Consider the following 6586-nt stretch of genomic DNA (forward strand, 5'->3'; position numbering starts at 1 on the left):
TATATATATATATATATATATACTTTATATACAGAACGTCCCGGACTCTCGCTAACGCCGCGTCACCGCCGCACGTCGGGAATACCATCAGGGATATTTTCTTCGCCGCCAACATGGAGGCGATTCCTCGTGAACGAGAGAACGGAGCTATTCGATCGTCCCCGAATTACGAGGATTTCTCTTCCTTCGTTTTTTCAAAATATGACGTCGAGAAAAGCGAACGAGCGCGATGGCGCTCTCTGTTCGAGGTGGAGCTCTCTTAATCTCGTACGGAGGGAACTACCTCAACGGAATTTTTATTTTCATGATTTTGCTCAACGAATATAGTTCACAGTCGTTGAAGATTTAATGCCGAGATTTTGCGAAGAAAAGGTGATAGTTTTAATCCACTCTTTTTTAGATATAGACATTGTAGATTGAATTCCGAGAATACAAGCGCTTAGTAAAGTTGGCCCGTCTCTTTTTTTTTATTAATGTTAATTATTATCGTTGATTTAATTTGAATGAAGGAATAGTCATCGAGATATTTGAAGAGAAGTAAATACTCGAAATATTATAAAATCGTTGATCGAATTTTTAATAAGATATGACATAAGAGATCAATATGTGTGATTAAAGTAGTTAAAATAGACCGTAAGAGGAATACTGGGACACTCTGTACATAAGAAAATAGAAAACGGATTGTTCCGCGAGGGTGACTCGGTCTATCTCGTTGATAATAGTTCCAACCGTACTTCGAAAGTGCTTCCAACATCCACGTGAAATCGATAATAGAGAATCTCAATAAACTCACTTATTCTGTATAAAATTTATTCGTTCTATTATTATTTGTCCACTGTTATTTGTCCACCATTATTTTACGCGTGTGCGTGTTTGTTTGTTTATGCACTTACACTTCAGGCTGAAAAGTTTAGAAGTATTTTTTTTTAAATTAACATTTTTTGGATTACTTATTAAATATCCCTGTAACAATACAATATATTTTTTCATAATACTTATTCAGATTCAATAACAGCTATTGTATCTAAAAAAAGAATTGTTAAAATAATGCATTGTTATGGATGTTCGAGTAAGTAATTCTAAAAAAGTCAATTTTTTAAATATTTCCAAACTTTTGGCCTGGAATGCAGTATTTATACGTAATATTTTTACAGATCTCTAGTCTATAAGTTATGAAGCGAAACAAAATTATCTTTTTTTTTTGAATGTCAAGACATATTTATTGAGGCAAAACTCTATTTTTTAGCCAAAGGCAAAGATATGACAGGTCAAACAGATTTTTTCCTAACCTTGAATCTTTAGATCCTTGAATCCTTGAATCCTTTTATCATATAATTTTTATACTTTTTCATCTAATCTTTAGACCTTCGACTTATCGAAATTTCTGAACTATTTCCAAACTTCTTGGTTCTTCGTATTTGGTTTCTTAAGACTTTTTCGGATTATTTTTCAAGAACTCTGGAATTGTCTGAGCTCTTGAAAAATAGTTACTAACGTATTATAATTTTATTGTTCTAACAGACGTCAGAGAAGACTATTATAGCAACAAAGATTTAATCGTCGAAGTAGAATTATTTAATCAAACTTATGCAATTTTTTTTAATTATCATACAGTTATCTATAACTCTTTAATAAAACAGTTTCTCAAATATACTGAAATATCGCGACATTTTTCGCATATAACGCAAAAAATCAAACAAAATATAACTCTAAAAAGACTAAAAAAAAGAATTAAAAAAATATAAAGACACTTTCCCATATTCGGTTTTCTTTTTGAATTTCGTGCCACACATTAAAATATGTTATATAATACTGCTTTATATTAATAAAAAAAACCCCGAGAACATTTCAGTCGAATGTAAATATTCAAATATTCGATTTACAGTTGAATCGAAAAAAAGCATACGGTTTACCATTAAGCGGCACAAGCGTAACAATTCGAAGAAAAATTAGGACACGCGGGGGTACGACGCACTATAACACTCCGCGCCGCGGCGTCGGCTAGAAGAAGGTTCCAGGCCCGTAGTAAGGGAACAGAAGGAGGGAGGTTGATGGGGAGAAGCTTTTAGCCAAGCTAGATGGTGCCGAGATAACGGCGCGTCGAAGTGCAGAGTGCGGCCATATCGTGTCCGTGCCGGTAGTATAGCATCCGTTCTGTACTAGTATGCACGCCGCCATGCACGCACGCTCACATACATACACGTGTGCACGCGGTCTGCGCGAATTATACGCGGCAGCATGTATGTACATATTTTCGGCGTCGATACGCGCTCGCGCTCGCGGAAATCGACTTGCGCTCACTAAAGAGCGGCTGATTTCGCCACGCGAAAATAATACGTAACGCTCATTTATCGAATGTTCGCTAGGATAGGGAATCGCAATCGCGATAATAAGATACATTTGAATTTTAGAAAAAAAGCGACAGCGAAGCGGACTAATTGATTTTTTTTTTTTTTAACAACATAGTCGCGAGATAAATTTATCTATTTCTCTGCGACAAATTTATTTAAAGTATACGACAGAGAAAGGAAAGGATTGATGAATATATAATTAAGAAATTGAAGAGAAAAGTATTTTTCTTACACATAACGCTCAAATTCGTATAACAAACGAAGAATAAGATTGGACGAAATAGATTCTTGCTTATTGAGCAAAACTCAATACAAGTAACTCAATGTATACATACATTACATTCAAGCTATAGGCTGGCGCTCATGCCGTCGTTCGTATAATTCAAGTTCTTAAAATAAAATCCAACCGTACTACAGCTCATCGTTCATCGTCGACATACACAGATTGATCGATTCGTGGATGTTTCAATTTCGTTTAATAAATAACTACACGCGTCTCTCTCTCTCTATTTTTAACTTTTTTTTGTTCATTATCTATCTAACCTTTATTATTTTTTTTTCTTATTTTACTTTCCTTTATTTTATTTTGTAGATGTTATTATTTTGTCATAATTTTTTCATTTTATTTTCTTTTTACTTTTCCACATTTTTATATTCTTAAATAGTTTGCCTTATATTGATAAACCTTTTTCTCTCTCTTTTGCTTCTCATAGCTTTTTCTGTTTGTCGAGCTACCTATTAATTCCTATTTAGACCCTGCGTACATTGTAATGTACTCAAATTTGAAAATATCCGTTGAAATTATTTAATTTTATTGACACGTAATAATATATTTATATGTTGGAAAAACGATAAAAACTTTTAAAGAATTATTTAGTGAATTACTTATTAAAGTGCGCATAAATAGAATTTAAAAAAATGGTGACATAGTTCCAATAAAATCAGATGAAAAGGTTACGGAATAATAAATATAAAAACTGGAAGATTTTTTTCGTTACCTTTTCAGCAACACGAAGATTTCGAGTGGATGACTCACAATGTGAAAGATGTACACTCAAAAATGTTTCCATGGAGGTGACAGTAGGATTACCAAACTACCTGGTCGTTGGGTGACACGCGTCATAAATTCTGGCGCCAGAACCAACGAGACGCACTTAACATTTACTATTGTACAGCAGCGTCAGGATCAGCTTGTGAACCTTTGTTGGAGAAAGCATCGTCTTTTTTATAATCTTATTTTAAATTAAAATATCACTGTTTGCTATAAAAATTTTTCAGTAGGATATTGCATAGTGTACGGAATCATTACGATAGCAAAGACAATCGAATTAGACAATTGATATCGTTTTATCCCTTCCTTTTTAGCAATCAATGCATTAGATCGATTAGATGTTCAAAGGACAAGAAAATTTTGAAATTAAATTACGTACGAGATGTGAGAATTAAAAATAGTGAAATTGATTAATTTCAGCCGAGTATATAAAATCTTCAAAAATTTTACAAAAACTAGTTTTCATGTCATTGTCGTTAATAACGATTTTTATGAACCCATAATTTCGCTTCTGCTCGTAATACACACACACACACACACACACACACACACACACACACACACACACACACACACACACACACACACACACACACACACACACACACACATGATATATCATACATGTCATTCTTACATACATGATCTATCAAAATATTGTAGAAAGATTAAAAACGACTTTCAAAGTTTTTTGGAATTTGTTAAGGAGTTACCTAAATTTGTACTTCTTTTATAGCCTACCCTTATTAGCAAAAATTTACCGTTAGAGAGACATGATTAATGATGAGACAGATTTTTAAACTGTTTCGATGCCGCTGACAATTTTCAATGACTATCGACTCTTTTCCAGGTGCAAAAATCCTGAGAACAAAAGGCATTCTTCTGCATTCTTCTATGCGTCATCGAAATCGATTCTTTTAAAATTTTTTTTGTAACAAAACCGTACCCAGTTAATATAACACTATTGTTGATAGAATAATTCAAGTTATTAAAATAAGTTCGATATGTTTCTTTTTTAAAAATAAGACAAATACTATTAAATATCAAACGACAATCCAATCCCTCCGAGTTAAAAATAATAAATTAATTTTTTTAACTTTTAATTTACATGTGTATGTCAACGTATAAATCAATATATAAATATTGATTATAAAAACAGTATATTTCATATTACTAAATTACTATATTTATATAGAATAAAGATATGCGAGATTATCTGAGAACTGAATCGTGATTACGGAGAATTTGGGCTTCGAATCCATGAACTTGATCCTGACAAAATAAAGAAAATCGTAATGCAAAATAGAGAGTAACAGCAGCACAAACGAAGCTCCTAGAAAACAAAAAATGAGACAACGAAACTTAAAAGAAGCGTAAACGTCTCAACTTTCGTCTCTTAGAAACTTTATTTATGCTTCTGTCACTTTTCTCTTCTGATTTTTACTTTCGCCAAGGCGTTGCAATCAACTGATCGACAAATACATGAATGAATAATGAAAAGGACACATTTCGAAACGTTAGTGATGAAAAATGAAAACAAACATTTATAAATATCCGCGTGTAATTGAACTAAATAAAAGGTTAATAAAAGGCTCTATTTCGAATAAATATATCGCGTGTTTTTAAATTTAAAAAATCTAATAAATAGTTGTGCGATAATTAAGAAAAATCATCTTAAACTATTGTAGACATAATATATGTATATATCTATTGTATTACACAATAAGAATACCATAAAAGAGAACATTTAAAAGTTAAAGAAAATTAATTTATTATCATACACACACACACACACACACACACACACACACACACACACACACACACACACACACACACACACACACACACACAGACATAGACGTTCTAAACACATTCTTTAGCTTTGAATAGAAATTATAAAAAATAAATAATTTTTTGAATTTTTTCCACGAATACGAAGTAGATATCTAACATAATGAGAATTAAATAGTTGCTCATTTCATGCTACGTGTTTATGTTTGTTTATAACGTTGCTGTCCTCTGCTTCAACGGATTATCGTTGAACTGGCTGAAACCGCTGTCGGAATTTTATCTCTCTCTAGTATGGAACGCGCTTCTGTAGACTCGCCATTGGGATTCCAGACCCTGGTCTGTAAGGTAGAAGAAAAAGAATAGCGAATGGCGCCTTAACATGCGGGAGACTGGCAGCCACGACTCGTTGTCGCTTCACGGAACTAAATCCTACCTACTTAAGCGGCTCAGAACAGCTCCCGATACAACGGATGGTGAATATGGAGGTCAATTGGTACCCGGAGGCGTCTCTCAGTGCGAAAGAAAGCCTTAATCCGTCCTAGGTTTTGCGTTTTTTCCGCAACGTTGTCCCCTTCTCTCCCTCCTTTGTTCTTCATCTTTAAATACGTCCTTTTTATCCCCGCTATGTAGATTTAAATATCGCAACATCGAACACAGTTCTTTAAGACAGTTCTTTAACAGATTTAAGCTTCGTGTCTCACGACTAACTCTTTCCGAGCGAAGTGAAACACGCTGGCTAACAATGAGTGATTCTCTACGTAGAGAACTACATACAAATATTTCAGTAATTGATTCCATACTTATTTATACTTTTATTCTTTCTATATTCTCTTTGTATGCATCTCTGTAACTATAACGAGGACGGAGAGAGAAGTGTAACATGTCTATTACAGCACGTAGATTCTTATAGAAATTGTTTTATTGCATCTGTGAAGTCAAAAACTTTGCGACAAAAATTGATTAAGAAACATCCGCTTATCTTCTTTCAATTCGCAATTTTTAATATTAATAAGTCCATGGATCGTTGTTGAATTAATATATCAGTTCCATGAATGTTAATAAAAACGAGAGGTTCCAGTTAAGAAGTACCTCAAATCAAAGAGAGCAAGAGAGAGAGAGAGAGAGAGAGAGAGAGAGAGACAGAGAGAGATTCTTGTGAGTGTTGAGGTTCGTGTCAAATTACTATCTAGTTCGGGAAGTCGCACCGAACACTCCAAAATAGAGAACTGAGAGGAGTAGGACGACGAATACCCGGCCGTGGCAACGGCGGCTCGTTGTAAGCATTTTGAAGTTCGCGTGAATTATTGCGGACCATCGGCATGCCTCGTGCATGCCTTCGATAGGTTCAAGCGAGAAACTTCTAAAAGAGAAACAGAGAGAGAGAGAGAGA

At 34.0% G+C, this 6586-nt stretch overlaps 1 long non-coding RNA gene across 1 annotated transcript in view; it reads right to left on the reverse strand.

The window, feature by feature from the left end:
- The window catches only part of LOC108755831, a 10139-nt gene extending 6666 nt beyond the window's left edge, over window positions 1-3473 (reverse strand). The window contains exon 1 of the long non-coding RNA XR_001939789.1: window positions 3350-3473. This is a non-coding gene — a long non-coding RNA (uncharacterized LOC108755831). The remainder of the gene's footprint in view (window positions 1-3349) is intronic.
- Between the last annotated feature and the right edge of the window lie 3113 nt (window positions 3474-6586).

This window comes from Trachymyrmex septentrionalis, unplaced genomic scaffold (assembly GCF_001594115.1).
Source record: "Trachymyrmex septentrionalis isolate Tsep2-gDNA-1 unplaced genomic scaffold, Tsep1.0 scaffold9, whole genome shotgun sequence".
NCBI classification, from domain to species: domain Eukaryota; kingdom Metazoa; phylum Arthropoda; class Insecta; order Hymenoptera; family Formicidae; genus Trachymyrmex; species Trachymyrmex septentrionalis.